Source organism: Camelina sativa, chromosome 2 (assembly GCF_000633955.1).
Source record: "Camelina sativa cultivar DH55 chromosome 2, Cs, whole genome shotgun sequence".
NCBI lineage: Eukaryota > Viridiplantae > Streptophyta > Magnoliopsida > Brassicales > Brassicaceae > Camelina > Camelina sativa.
In genome coordinates this window covers 11,865,527-11,881,432 of record NC_025686.1, presented here as the reverse complement: position 1 = coordinate 11,881,432, position 15,906 = coordinate 11,865,527, and the positions used below count along the sequence as shown (strand labels likewise).

At 34.1% G+C, this 15,906-nt stretch overlaps 1 long non-coding RNA gene across 5 annotated transcripts; it reads right to left on the bottom strand.

Moving 5' to 3' along the window:
- LOC104722394 lies at positions 214 to 14,445 on the bottom strand. Of its 5 annotated transcripts, none has more exons than XR_002034908.1 (12): positions 14,345 to 14,445; positions 13,827 to 14,232; positions 13,412 to 13,644; positions 13,242 to 13,311; positions 5,547 to 5,616; positions 5,289 to 5,363; positions 5,026 to 5,084; positions 4,838 to 4,925; positions 4,640 to 4,702; positions 3,763 to 3,821; positions 1,042 to 1,098; positions 214 to 459 (listed from the first exon to the last, which is right to left on the bottom strand). It is a non-coding gene; the product is annotated as an uncharacterized LOC104722394 (long non-coding RNA). The 5 variants fall into 5 exon arrangements; XR_002034909.1 differs by having other exon boundaries at positions 5,047 to 5,084; XR_757201.2 differs by having other exon boundaries at positions 4,838 to 4,934; positions 5,293 to 5,363.

Genomic DNA, 15,906 nt, shown 5'->3' with positions numbered 1-15,906 from the left:
AGATAGATGTGGAGAGTTTAAAAGCCACTTATACCCATTTTGTCCCAAAACAGGCTAAAACCAAGAAAACATTGCTTAGAAGCTGTAAACAGCTATGTTAGTGTTTCTGGGGTTAAAATTTGTCTTAATCCAATGCAACTGACTAGTTATAGGAGTTTGAGATGGATGTGGAGAGTTTAAAAGCCACTTATACGCATTTTGTCCCAAACAGGCTAAAACCAAGAAAGCATCTATACTATTAATTGGGGAGTACAAAACAGAAAAAAAAAAAACTTTTGGCAAAAAATGCCATATAATACCCCTACGGCAGAAAACAAGGAAGAAGAAAGAAAAAAAAAATTTAAGGGCAAGTAGGTAAATTAAAAGTGCAAACGGACGCGGATCATTAGTGTTTGGCATTAGGTCATTCGGATCCGGTTTAAGCTACAACTGAATCCAAACATATTATTCCTCATATACCTGCGAGCAAGAGATAAATATGACAAAAGATAATTAGGAAACAACCATATCAACGGTTTGATCCCATTAAAACCCAAAAAAAATCTGATTACTCGAAATTCCCGTTTATAGCAACTAACCAGTTTTATTTATTAAATTAATGTCCAAATCAAGAATAATAAAACCCCGAAACTTAAATATTATCAAAACTAACATAATCATACTCTATCATTTCCATAATCTTCAAATCAACATTCAAAATAGCATACGTATAAACATTCAATCATGAAGATCATATCAAAACATTAACTGCAAATATTAACAGTTAATCACATATATTCGCTTACCAAACAATCACAACAACCATTTCGATTTCACTACCTTTTATAATTACTTATTTAATAGCATTTATCAAAAATCTAAACTAAAAACAGAAATATCGTATCAAACCCAAAATCAAATCAACAAACAAAATATCTCATATTCAATGTGACAAATATTCGACCTTTAAACCAAACCCAACTTCAAATATCTATATAAACTATACAATATATTGCAAATCTTAAAAATCATCAAACCTACGAAAAGAGAATAGAGATTTACCTTCGATTAACTCATGGCTGCCATGAATGGATTCACAAATGTTTCGGACCTCAAGGCCTACAAGACATCGTGGAAAATCAAAGTCAGGATCGTCCACACATGGAAACAATACACGACATACGCCGGAGAAACTATAGAAATGATTCTGGCTGATTTTCAAGTAAGTTTCTTGATTTCTCCTTATAACTTATAAACATATATACTTCAAACCAGAAAGTTAACTAATGTTCTAATGTTTTTTCAATTATGTTATTATAGGGAGACCTCATTCATGCTACTATTAATAAGCAGCAATTCAACAAACACCAAAGACTTATTGTTTTTGGTGACTGGCGAATTATCGAGAACTTTCAGCTGTCAAGATCAACAGGGAAGTTCCGGGCAACAAAGCATCAATACAGGATGACAATCATGAACTCGACCATCATAAGCCGATGTGATTCTGTTTCAAATGATTTTTATTTGGATCTAGCTTCTTTCGATAATATACTCGCTGATGATGGATTGAATGAACACATTCTAATTGGTACGTTAATATATGGTTTAGTTTTATATGAATGGTTTGAATTACTATCCTATTTTATTACTTGAATAACATAAATTCCCCTACTTTAGATGTTGTTGGACAGGTTGTTTCCTGTGGAGAAATGAAAACCTCAGAGCTTAATGACAAACCCAAAAAGAGATTAGAGGTTATCCTTCGAGATACAAGGTAACAAGACTATAATAGATATTTTGCTATTAATTAATCATCTCAGTGACTAACGTGTTTATTAATTTTTGTGGTATTACAGTGACCAGCGTTTGTCATGCACCCTTTGGGGGAAGTTTGCTGACAAAATGTGGACAGCATGTCATGAGGCAAATGAGGCAATAGTCACATGTTTGATCCGATGTGCAAAGATTAACACATACAATGGTATGTGTTTATAGAGTATTTATACTTGGTATTTACGGAATTATGTGTAGGGTTCTTAATGTTTTCTTGACAATTTTTGTAGGAGAAAGAACCATTTCAAATGCCTTTGATATGTCGTTGCTGCTAATCAATGCCGAAGACTACCCTGCTGTTCAAGATTTTGTCATCAAGTACTATTCCACATTTCGTAATTTATAGATTTTGTGTCAATATACTATATTTAATATAGAAATCAATGTTTATACAATGTTTATGCAATTGTTTTCTAACTACTATACAGGCTTCCACAAGATGAATTGAAGATTACTTTCGGTGAAAGGAATTTTGATTGTCTAAAGCCTAAACATGAGAATGATGATTACCTCAACCAGTTTCCATGAAGTTCTATTTCAGATCTTCTTGAAGCTCAGATGGTAATTACGATAGCTTATTAACTAGATGTAGTTCTGATTTGAAACATTTCTGATTTGCTATTTTGTGTTATAGGAGGGGAAATTCAAAATCTATTGTAGTATCTACCACATTGATATGGAGTTTGGGTGGTATTACTTTACTTGTGTTAAGTGTAAGGGAACATGTTTGAGGGTACCGAAAAAAGAGAATGAAATCATAACCAAAAACAAAAAAAGTCTCTTTGAGTGCAAGAGTTGCAACCTAGATGTTTCGAAGGTTGTATGCAGGTACTTGATTTCTATACTTTATATTTACAGCTTTGTTAACATATAAATCAAGGAAATGTTAGAAGATGCTTTGGTTATTGATTTTGTCTATTCTAGGTATAAACTCGTGCTTGATGTCATGGATAGCTCTGGGGAGACAAAGTTTATTCTTTTTGACAACAATGCTATAAAGATAGTGAATCAAACTACTACAGATGTACTTGGGGGTGAATATGATGAGGTAACTGATTGTTATTTAGGTGGTAATTGACCATTTTCTCATGATATTGATAATTTAAACAAACTTTACTATTAATATATTCTCAGATTCAGGATCCTACTATTGTTCCACCTGCTTTGCAAGCTTTGGTTGGAAAGTCATTCTTATTCCTAGCTTCTGTTGCAACCGCTAACATTGTTGATGGTAAAGAGACTTATAAGGTTTCTTATGTTGAGATGGGTGACAAGAGTAGATGTTTTGATAATATTGAAGAATCGGACTTACCGAATGATCCTACGGATATGATCTCTAATGAAGTTAAGGTAAAAAACGTTTTCTTTTAAGTTTTTTTCAAAAAAAAATAAAACATGTTCTTTAATTTAAACATCTCAATTTTCAGGAACAGACGAATAGCAATGTTAATGGGACATCTGTGACCACACCCTCATCCAAACGTAAAGAGGATTCGAATGATGATGCCACAGCACAATCTTCAACCTCAAAGAAGCAGTGTTTACCATCAATCAGTCAGGCAATAGAAGCAAATGAAAAGATTCAAGGAGAGGAGGAAAAGATTGAAGGAGAGGAAGAGAAGATTCAAGGAGAGGAAGACAACATTCAAGGAAAGGTGGACGCGGGGCCTTAAGTTTTTAAGCGGATCGTGAAGTGTTTCAATTTATTAGTTGGTTTTCTGTTTAGTATCAAATAAACTAGGATGGTTTTTTTTAGTTTTAACTTAGAATATTCATTTCGAATACTCTAAGTTTAAGCTTTTTTCCATGCTAGACATTTCTAAGTTTTCATTGTTACATTATTTTTTAATGAGATTTACAAAAAAAAAAAAAATGCTTTGTCTTTGAAACACTTACTGGTATTATTAATATTAGTGAAAAAAATAATGATTGTAGTCTACTCAAACATACCTGTTGGGAAAAAAAAATCAGGCTGAATGTACCAAAACCTTTGTGAAGAACTCATAAACCTACATAGAGAAACAAGTTTAGTAGAATAATTTAAAATACGTAGCATAATTATATAAAAACCACAGAACATAGAAACAAAGAAAAATTACTAACTAAACACATAGAACAAACAATAATTAAAGTGTAATGAAAAATAACTCATGAAGTGTCGACAGAAAATTGTTTTAAATAAGATGATCACACAAAATCACAGAAATCCTTTTCCCTCACTGAGTAGATTACGATAAGAATAGATTTGCAATTATCACAGAATATTAAGGCTTAAAAGAGGAATTTATGTCAACAACTAATTTTGGGAATAAATCAAATCAGATATTATCATGCTTTCTAACCAAATAATTTAATATGTGATAACCAATTCTTCAGATTACAAGTAAAACAATATTAGCAATGACCACAAAATATTAAGGCGGGAAAGAGGAATTTATGGGATCACATAATATTAAGGCGGGAAAGAGGAATTTAAGTCTATTTAACTAATTATAGGAATAAATCAATTCAGAAATTAAGATGCTTTCTAAACAACTAAATTGATATGCCATAACTAATTCTTCAGATTTTAAGGTTTTAAAAAACATAAGAAAATATAATAAGCTTCCTCATCGTTGAAAAATTTAGTTGTATATTGTCAAAATGAAGAAGAGAAAAAATGAGCTCCAATGCGGATCTCAAAAGAACACACAAAGCAGTTTTATAAAAAAACGAAAGTCACAATTCAAGGATGAAAACCTCAATCCTAATACAGTCAGTAATCAAGGTGCAGTCATTCAAGTTGAAGCAGTTTTCAAAAGACTTTTCGATGGTTTGAATCACAAACCTGATAATGCAAAAAAATTTTCTCATCTTCACCCGAATCACCCACATGTGCTTAGCTTCCACTCTGGTATGACCATTGTAGATATGTTAAATATACTTAGAAATTATTTAAACATGTTATCTAAAACTGTTTATTTTAATAGGATCTTCTACTAGGACTGCATCAAAATCAAGACCAGTGTTGTCAGATGTTACAAACCTGCTTGGCAGTCCCAACCGTAACAAACATGCGGCAGCAGCAAAACGTATAGCCACACACCAAAGTATCAAAGATGGGAAGCTTGAATCTGCAATGACTAGACAAGGTTTGTGTTAGTTCATAAATAACCATGAATATAAAAGCTATCGTTTAATTGCTACACTTAAGTGTTATTCATATTCAGGTACCTTCCTTCCTCATGATATTACCTTGCCCAACCATTCACAAATTGCGGAAGATACTCCACCTAACAAACAAAGACAAACCAGCAGGATATTTAAACAACTTAGTCCTCCATCAGTAAATAGCAAACAAGGTACTACATATAATGTTTATCAACTGTAGTGATTTGAAAATGTTTAATGACTGTTCACTTAGTAGGTAATCATCTTTACTGTTATAATTAACTAATCTGTCTCTGTTATAGCATCAAGAGGAAAAGGAGTATTACTTACTAGACCAAAATCACAGTTTCGTCTTGCAAAATTCCTTGCTAGACCTAAACCAAATGCTATTCCGATTCCAGCTGCAACATTCACAGAAGGAGACGTTAGCATCCACAACCAACACATACAAATAGGAACGAACACAAAGTCATGTGATTTACATAAGTATTGATTTTACGTGGTTGCAAGTTTATTTTTAATACAAACTTCATTTGAAAAAAGAAAATGAAGAAGCTAATGGAGATAGAGAGCAACAAACATACCAATGCAGTAGCAGTTCGGACGATGGTTATTCAGAAGACTCAGAAGGCGAAAATGGTGTTGAAGATGTTCCTGCAGATGTTATTAAAGGATATCAGATTTTGGACATATTAGATGAAAGTTTGATAAAAGCATTTGGTTCCAAATCAAAAAAGACTCCTACACCTAAAGCTAAGAAAAAAGCGACAGGTAGATATCATTTAATATGTGCTACGATTGTTAGTATTGATGAGTTATGAGTTAAGTATTTTGTAATATTAACAAATATTTTATACTATATGCAGAGTATCTTGACCATGGCGATCCTGATTTTACATGTTCATATTGTGGAGCTATTATGTGGTATGGGGAGCAGATTAATAGGCACAAGAGAGATAAAAATCCTACTTTCACACAATGTTGTTTGCAAGGATCTGTTAAACTTCCTTTTCTACATAATCAGCCTGAGTTGTTATTTGCGTTGTTAATAAATGATGACGAATTGAGTAGACATTTCAGAGAAAATATCAGAGCATACAACATGATTTTTTCATTCACATCACTTGGTGGGTGTTGCGAAAACTCAGTTGTGAAAGGTCGTGGTCCTAACATGTTCCAGATACAAGGAGAGAACTATCATCTACTTGGTAGTTTGAAGCCTACAGACGGTGATTTTCCAAAGTTTTCACAATTGTATATTGTAGATACAGAGAATGAGGTTGAAAACAGAGCTGGCATTCTAGGTATGTTAAACACCAATGTCTAATGAATATCTACACATTACAAAATAAAATAATTAACTGATTGTTTTTTTTTTCAGTAAAGCAAAAAATTCAGGAAAATATAAAAAAAAACAGAAGTTAAGACATGATGTGATTGCTGCTATAATCAAGATGCTAGATGCTGTGAACCCTTATGTTGAAAACTTTAGATTAGCTAAAGAGCGGCTAGATACTAATCCTGAAGAAAGTTTTCACATGAGAATTGTTAGTGATCGTCAAAAAGATGGACGAAACTATGATGTACCCACATCATCAGAGGTTGCTGCATTAATTCCAGGAGACTTCCATGTTCCAATGCCTACTCAGGACATTGTGATTGAAGAGAAATCAGGAGAATTACAAAGAATAAGTGAAATACATCCAGCCTATCTTGCTCTACAATATCCTTTGTTGTTTCCTAAAGGTGAGGATGGTTATAGACCAGGAATACTAAAAGGACCTGGAGGTTGCAAAAAAAATCAAAAGAATCGAGATCCGGAGAAAGAGAGGAAGTGCATCAGTATGCGCCAATGGTTTGCATTCCGTATACAGGAGAGGAAGAATGAATCACATAGTCTGTTAATGTCCAAAAGATTGTTCCAGCAATTCTTAGTGGATGCTTATACGACTATAGAGACTAACAGGTTAACTTTTCTCAAGCTAAATCAGTCAGCTTTGAGGGCTGCTAATTATAATACGGTGAAGGATGCTGCAAATCAAGGAAACACAGATTTGAATGACCAAGGGACCAAATGCTACTTGCCAGCTTCTTTTGTTGGTGGACCTAGATATATGAGAAATATGTATCTAGATGCAATGGCAGTTTGTAAGTATTATGGATTTCCTGATCTATTCATTACATTCACTTGCAACCCTAAATGGCCTGAGCTGGTTCGATTTTGTGAAGCAAGAAAATTGAATATTGATGATAGGCCTGAGATTATTAGCAGAGTGTTCAAGATGAAGCTCAACTCTTTAATGGATGATCTAACAAAAAAACATATGTTAGGACGGACAGTCTCATGTAAGTCTCCGTATGAAGCTATTTGTGTTTATACATTTTTCTAACTTTCTGATGTTTTATTAATATGGATTTGTTTGCGTGTTTTTTAGCAATGTATACCATTGAGTTCCAGAAGAGAGGACTTCCCCATGCGCATATTTTGTTATGGATGCACCCAGATTCTAAGTTGCCAAAATCAGAAGATATCGACAAGATTATATCCGTTGAAATCCCAGACAAGCATAAAGAACCCGAGCTTTATGAGATGGTTAAGGAAATGATGATTCACGGACCATGTGGGGCTGCCAATATGAATTCACCATGTATGGACGAAGGGAAATGTACAAAGTTTTTCCCCAAAAAAAATGTTGATGAGACAACAGTTGATAAAGAAGGATTTCCAGTTTACAGAAGGCGGAAAACAAAACATTTTGTTGAGAAGAATGGTTTTAAGTGTGACAATCGCTATGTTATTCCATATAACAAAGTGTTGTTACTAAGATATCGGGCTCATCTTAATGTTGAGTGGTGCAACCAAACAGGTTCTATCAAATATTTATTCAAGTACATTACTAAAGGGCCTGATCGTGTATCAGCTGTTGTTGAGCCATCTTCAACAGAAAAAGTACAGAACAAGAAAGCTAACAAAGTAAGAAAGGAGACTCCGGTTCAAAATACTGAAGGTAGTGGTACTGTTGATGAAATAAAAGATTTCTTCAATGGCAGGTAAATACTTATATTATCTGTATTATTTGATCATACTGAATCAGACCAGAAATTTGAGAAAAATTTAGCTTATGATGACCGAATTTGTAATGGCAGGTATGTTTCAGCTTGCGAAGCTGGTTGGAGAATATTAAAAAATCCCATAACGTACAGGTCCACATCAGTTCAAAGGTTGTCTTTTCACCTAGAAGGGAAGCACCTAATATATTTCAAGGGTGATGATGAAGTAGAAACAGTTTTGGAGAGGGGAGAGTTAGTGAATTCTATGTTCCTCGCTTGGTTTGAGTTATGCAAAGTTAGTGAATTGGCGAAAACAAAAACATATGCGCAAATCCCTGAGTTTTTCACATGGGATGGGAAGAAAAAGAAGTTTAATTTAAGAAAGAGGCCAGGTATGGCAATTGGAAGGATTAACTACGTTCCAATTGGTTTCGAAGATGGATATTATCTACGAGTCCTTCTTAATACTATCACAGGACCTGAGTGCTTTGATGACATTAAAACTGTTGAAGGAGTCGTCTATGAAACTTACAAAGAGGCATGTTTTGCTTTAGGGTTGCTAGACAATGATCAAGAATATATAGATGATATAGTGAGAACAAGTTTTTGGGGTACTGGAAACTACTTACGTCGTCTATTCGCTGTAATGCTACAATCTAATAGTTTATCTCAACCAGAAGTTGTTTGGGAAAAAACATGGTCTCTTTTAACTGAAGATATAGAGATGAGACGGAGAGTATACTTCAACCGACCAGGTAAAACATCAATCTTTTATAATCATTACAGTGTCTATTATGTGCGAGTTATAATCTAGGTCTGATTTAGGATTTTCTTTTTGATTTTGTGAAGATCTTATTCTATCCGATGAAGATAAGCAGAGGTTTGGTTTACTCGAAATAGACAGCATATTAAAGGGCAATGGAACAAGGTTGTCAGCCTTTGCCACAATGCCTACACTTCCAGAAGATATAATTGATGATACTAATGTGTTGATTGTTGATGAGAGAGACTATGACCGGAAAGAGCAGCAAGAAAAACATGATTCATGGTTAAAGTGCATGACAGACGAGCAAAAAAACATATACACAGAGATCATGGAAGCAGTGGATCAGGAAATGGGCGGTGTGTTCTTTGTCTATGGATTTGGTGGAACTGGTAAAACCTTCCTATATAAAACTCTATCAGCAGGATTAAGAGCCAGAGGATCAATCGTCTTAAACGTTGCGTCCAGTGGCATTGCTTCTCTATTGTTAGCAGGTGGAAGGTCAGCACATTCTAGGTTTGGAATTCCTATTAATCCGCATGAAAGTAGTGTTTGTACAATGACTCCGGGTTCAGATCAAGCACATCTGGTGGAAGAAGCATCTTTGATAATATGGGACGAAGCTCCAATGATGAGCAAACACTGTTTTGAATCGTTAGATAGAAGTCTCTCGGATATTATAAAAGGAGCTGGTAATCGACCTTTTGGTGGAAAAGTTGTTGTATTTGGTGGAGATTTCAGGCAGGTGCTACCCATCATCCCAAATGCAGGAAGAGCAGAAATCTGTATGAGTGCACTAAATGCTTCTTATCTGTGGAAGCATTGTAAAGTATTGAAGTTGACCAAGAACANTGAAATCCCAGACAAGCATAAAGAACCCGAGCTTTATGAGATGGTTAAGGAAATGATGATTCACGGACCATGTGGGGCTGCCAATATGAATTCACCATGTATGGACGAAGGGAAATGTACAAAGTTTTTCCCCAAAAAAAATGTTGATGAGACAGCAGTTGATAAAGAAGGATTTCCAGTTTACAGAAGGCGGAAAACAAAACATTTTGTTGAGAAGAATGGTTTTAAGTGTGACAATCGCTATGTTATTCCATATAACAAAGTGTTGTTACTAAGATATCGGGCTCATCTTAATGTTGAGTGGTGCAACCAAACAGGTTCTATCAAATATTTATTCAAGTACATTACTAAAGGGCCTGATCGTGTATCAGCTGTTGTTGAGCCATCTTCAACAGAAAAAGTACAGAACAAGAAAGCTAACAAAGTAAGAAAGGAGACTCCGGTTCAAAATACTGAAGGTAGTGGTACTGTTGATGAAATAAAAGATTTCTTCAATGGCAGGTAAATACTTATATTATCTGTATTATTTGATCATACTGAATCAGACCAGAAATTTGAGAAAAATTTAGCTTATGATGACCGAATTTGTAATGGCAGGTATGTTTCAGCTTGCGAAGCTGGTTGGAGAATATTAAAAAATCCCATAACGTACAGGTCCACATCAGTTCAAAGGTTGTCTTTTCACCTAGAAGGGAAGCACCTAATATATTTCAAGGGTGATGATGAAGTAGAAACAGTTTTGGAGAGGGGAGAGTTAGTGAATTCTATGTTCCTCGCTTGGTTTGAGTTATGCAAAGTTAGTGAATTGGCGAAAACAAAAACATATGCGCAAATCCCTGAGTTTTTCACATGGGATGGGAAGAAAAAGAAGTTTAATTTAAGAAAGAGGCCAGGTATGGCAATTGGAAGGATTAACTACGTTCCAATTGGTTTCGAAGATGGATATTATCTACGAGTCCTTCTTAATACTATCACAGGACCTGAGTGCTTTGATGACATTAAAACTGTTGAAGGAGTCGTCTATGAAACTTACAAAGAGGCATGTTTTGCTTTAGGGTTGCTAGACAATGATCAAGAATATATAGATGATATAGTGAGAACAAGTTTTTGGGGTACTGGAAACTACTTACGTCGTCTATTCGCTGTAATGCTACAATCTAATAGTTTATCTCAACCAGAAGTTGTTTGGGAAAAAACATGGTCTCTTTTAACTGAAGATATAGAGATGAGACGGAGAGTATACTTCAACCGACCAGGTAAAACATCAATCTTTTATAATCATTACAGTGTCTATTATGTGCGAGTTATAATCTAGGTCTGATTTAGGATTTTCTTTTTGATTTTGTGAAGATCTTATTCTATCCGATGAAGATAAGCAGAGGTTTGGTTTACTCGAAATAGACAGCATATTAAAGGGCAATGGAACAAGGTTGTCAGCCTTTGCCACAATGCCTACACTTCCAGAAGATATAATTGATGATACTAATGTGTTGATTGTTGATGAGAGAGACTATGACCGGAAAGAGCAGCAAGAAAAACATGATTCATGGTTAAAGTGCATGACAGACGAGCAAAAAAACATATACACAGAGATCATGGAAGCAGTGGATCAGGAAATGGGCGGTGTGTTCTTTGTCTATGGATTTGGTGGAACTGGTAAAACCTTCCTATATAAAACTCTATCAGCAGGATTAAGAGCCAGAGGATCAATCGTCTTAAACGTTGCGTCCAGTGGCATTGCTTCTCTATTGTTAGCAGGTGGAAGGTCAGCACATTCTAGGTTTGGAATTCCTATTAATCCGCATGAAAGTAGTGTTTGTACAATGACTCCGGGTTCAGATCAAGCACATCTGGTGGAAGAAGCATCTTTGATAATATGGGACGAAGCTCCAATGATGAGCAAACACTGTTTTGAATCGTTCGATAGAAGTCTCTCGGATATTATAAAAGGAGCTGGTAATCGACCTTTTGGTGGAAAAGTTGTTGTATTTGGTGGAGATTTCAGGCAGGTGCTACCCATCATCCCAAATGCAGGAAGAGCAGAAATCTGTATGAGTGCACTAAATGCTTCTTATCTGTGGAAGCATTGTAAAGTATTGAAGTTGACCAAGAACATGAGGCTTCTTGCGAATAATTTGAGTCCTACAGCAACTAAAGAAGTAAAGGATTTCTCAGAATGGATACTAAAAGTTGGTGATGGAAAGATTTCTGAACCTAACGATGGTGAAGTGCTAATAGATATCCCCGAAGAGTTTTTAATCACATCCGCAGATGATCCTATTGAGGTAATAAGCAGAGAGGTTTATGGAGATCCTAAATATTTGAAAGATAATGATGATCCTAAATTCTTTCAAGAAAGAGCAATCTTATGTCCAACCAATGAGGATGTTGGCATAATCAATGAGTATATGCTTGATCAGCTTGAAGGTTAGTAATATTTGTTTTTAAAATATTCATGTTTCTAAAAGATGTTACTTTTTGTCAAAGATCTAATATATATACAAACACTTTGTGTATGTTGACTTTGATTTGTAGGTGAAGAAAGAACTTACCTAAGTTCAGATTCTATTGATCCAGCTGATAAACGTTTTGAAAATAATCCAGTGCTTACACCCGATTTCTTAAATAGCCTAAAGGTATCTGGAGTTCCAAATCATAAAATTAGATTGAAGGTGGGTTGTCCAGTAATGTTGTTAAGGAATATAGATCCAAGAGGAGGGCTAATGAATGGAACAAGGTTGCAGATCACACAATTGGCTGAGTTTGTTTTGGAAGCTATTGTGATTACAGGAGACAGAGTCGGCGACAAAATACTCATTCCAAGGATATTGCTCACTCCTTCAGATACTAAACTACCATTCAAAATGCGGCGAAGACAGTTACCTTTAGTTGTTGCTTTTGCAATGACTATTAACAAAAGTCAGGGACAGTCTTTAGATTATGTTGGGTTGTATTTGCCGAGGCCATGTTTTTCACATGGTCAGCTTTATGTGGCAGTTTCAAGAGTGACTAATAAAAAAGGACTGAAGGTTTTGATTGTAGATAAAGAAGGAAAACCACAGAAGGAAACAATGAACGTCGTATTCAAGGAAGTTTTTCAGAATTTGAAATGAGTGGTTTCATGTAGGAAAAAGTCGTTTCCGAAGGTAACTGTTATTCATTCAAATTAATAGTATAAATAGATGAATATGTACTTTAAATCTAAACTGTGCTTATGAAAACTTTTTTCTGGGCTGTGTTATAATAACAGGAAGTTTACAAATGAGGAAAAGACTGACGAATTTGGTGAAGTGGAGAAATATAATGAGTGAAAGAGTTTTGTGGATTGGTATGCTTTATAGCAGATGTTTTGTTTTAAAGATTTAGGATGAGACAGTAATAATTTAGTATGGTTTTTTTATGCTTGAACTAAACATACTGTGTTAGCAGTAGGTTAAGTCTCAAACTTTTTTCCATACTATTGAAACTTTTCTTTAATAGTATTTTATATTAACGACTATTGTTAACATTTATAAATTTAGAAACTACTTACTTTAAACAACCAATTCCCAATACCAGCAGAAACAAAGATGTCGAATAAAAACTTGAATAACTTACAAGGATATTAACTTACCAGGATTGTGTAGTGCTTGGTACTGATCTCCACCTCCAAAACTACCAAGTTGTTTAAACTTACGCAAGACCTAGATTTACCATGCAAAATAAACAAATTCTGTATTAGATTTATTAATAGAAAATGATTAATAGAGACAGTGTTAAACTATAGTAAATTTGCTTTCTTACCAGAGTTAAAAACCATTTGCAAAGCAAAAGGTATTCAATACACCAATATGTTCAGAGTCCTTCTTCCATCCAATTGGTGTGTTCAATGAGTGTCTAATTCGAAGAATTTAACCCTGTCCAGACGATACAAAAACATCAATAATGACCAAAAACCAGATAACGAAGAGTGTATAGACAGAATTAGAAAGAGTTTTGTTTTCTTATCTTCCTTTTAGGCTTCTTTATTTGTTTTCCTGTATTTTAAGAACAAATCAACAAACAAGAATACAGAAAATTCAACAGTTTAGTATAGATATGAGAAGATATCAGCAGAAACGGTTTAAGGTTTCTTAAAATAACTACTTAACAATACCAGCAGAAAACACAAATTTACACCGAATTAAAACTTTATTAACTTATTTGGATAGTAACTTACCGTGAGTGAGGTTAGGTTTCCTCTTTACTACACGTCCCATTTTGTTGTGATTGTTGAAACTTAGGCCAACACCAGTTTTACTCGCACAAAACAAAAAAAATGGAACATTAGTTTTGTTAAAAGAAAATGAACATTATAGTAAGTGTTCAACTAAAATTTTTTTGCTTTCTTACCTTTCATTTGAAAACTTTATGCAAAGCAATTAATAGTGAATACACCAGTATTCACTAACACCTCCTTCAATCCAATTGCCGAGTCCAATGATCGTCTAACTCAAAGAAATTATAGACTGACCAAACAAAAACAAAATATCAGTGTTTTTAATTCATCAGACTGGATGTATAAGCACGAATCGAAAGAGTTTTTCCTTATCTTTTAGTTACGCTTCTTTAGTTGTTTTCCTTAGCTGAGATCAAACCAACAAAGAGGAGAACATAAAAATTCAATATTAAGTATAGATATTGATTCTATTTAAATAAAAAAGAGAAAAATTTATAAGTTTTGTAAATAGATACAACCTGTAGAAGAAGATCCTTTTTGCGATCCAGTCCACACCAATGCTACATACAAAATAGAACAAGTAAATTAGAAATCAATATCAAAAATATTTGAATTTCGGATTAAATCATAATAGATGTATAAACACGAAAGGGTTTTGTGCTTATCTTTTATTTTAGCCTTCTTTGTTTGGTTTCCTGTTTTTTTAGAACAAATCAACAAATAACATTTGGTTTAAAAATTCAATAGTATAGAATGATTGATTCAATACTAACAAAAAAAGGAAAAATAACCATTTGGAAATAGATTCAAACCTGTAGAAGGAGATCCATATCGGATTCAATATTTTTGGAAACCAGATCGACGCTACATACATAATAGAACAAATATATTATAAATCTACACCGAATCTTGATAATTGAAAAGACGAATCTATAAATAAAAGATCGACTTATTACCTTATCCATTGAAGTAGAAATCAGAGAACTGCAAAAAGACAGATTATCCAATAAATCCGATCATGTTGGTTTAAGTGGGATTCCATACTGGTAATAGAAGAAGCTTCAGAGATTTTCGGATATATCCGATCTATATTGCTAGGGATCGATTTTTTCGCAACACCGACAATTCTCTCTGTATCTCGCCTTTTTGTTTTTTTTCTCTGTCTCTTTGGTAACTCCGCACAATTGAGAAGAAGATAAATTTCTTCATGGGCCGTGATCGAATTTGTAAAAACCCATATATACTTATACTCACGTGGCCCATTAAAATTTATGGATCCCAAATAATAAGTATAGATATATGTTCATTATCTATACTACAATACAATATCTTTTTGCATATATTAATAAGATGTTTCATGAAAATTAAATGTATTTCAGATTATAAGATTTAAAGAAATTGAAAAGGTTAAAAAAATTTATAAAAAAACCCGCACGTACGTGCGGGTCGTATCCTAGTTGCTTAGAAGCTGTAAACAGCTATGTTAGTGTTTATGGGGTTAAAATGTGTCTTAATCCAATGCAACTAACTAATTATAAGAGTTTGAGATTGATGTGGAGAGTTTAAAAGCCACTTATACCCATTTTGTCCCAAAACAGGCTAAAACCAAGAAAACATTGCTTAGAAGCTGTAAACAGCTATGTTAGTGTTTATGGGGTTAAAATGTGTCTTAATCCAATGCAACTAACTAATTATAAGAGTTTGAGATAGATGTGGAGAGTTTAAAAGCCACTTATACCCATTTTGTCCCAAAACAGGCTAAAACCAAGAAACCATTGCTTAGAAGCACTAAACTGCTTTGTTAGTGTTTATGAGGTTAAAATGTGTCTTAATCCAATGCAACTAACCAATTATAAGAGATTGAGATAGATATGGAGAGTTTAAAAGCCACTTATACCCATTATGTCCTAAAACAGGCTAAAACCAAGAAAGCATTGCTTAGAAGCACTTAACAGCTTTGTTAGTGTTTCTGGGGTTAAAATGTATCTTAATCCAATGCAACTGACTAGTTATAAGAGTTTGAGATTGATGTGGGGAGTCTAAAAGCCACTTAAAAGCCACTTATACCCATTTTGTATAA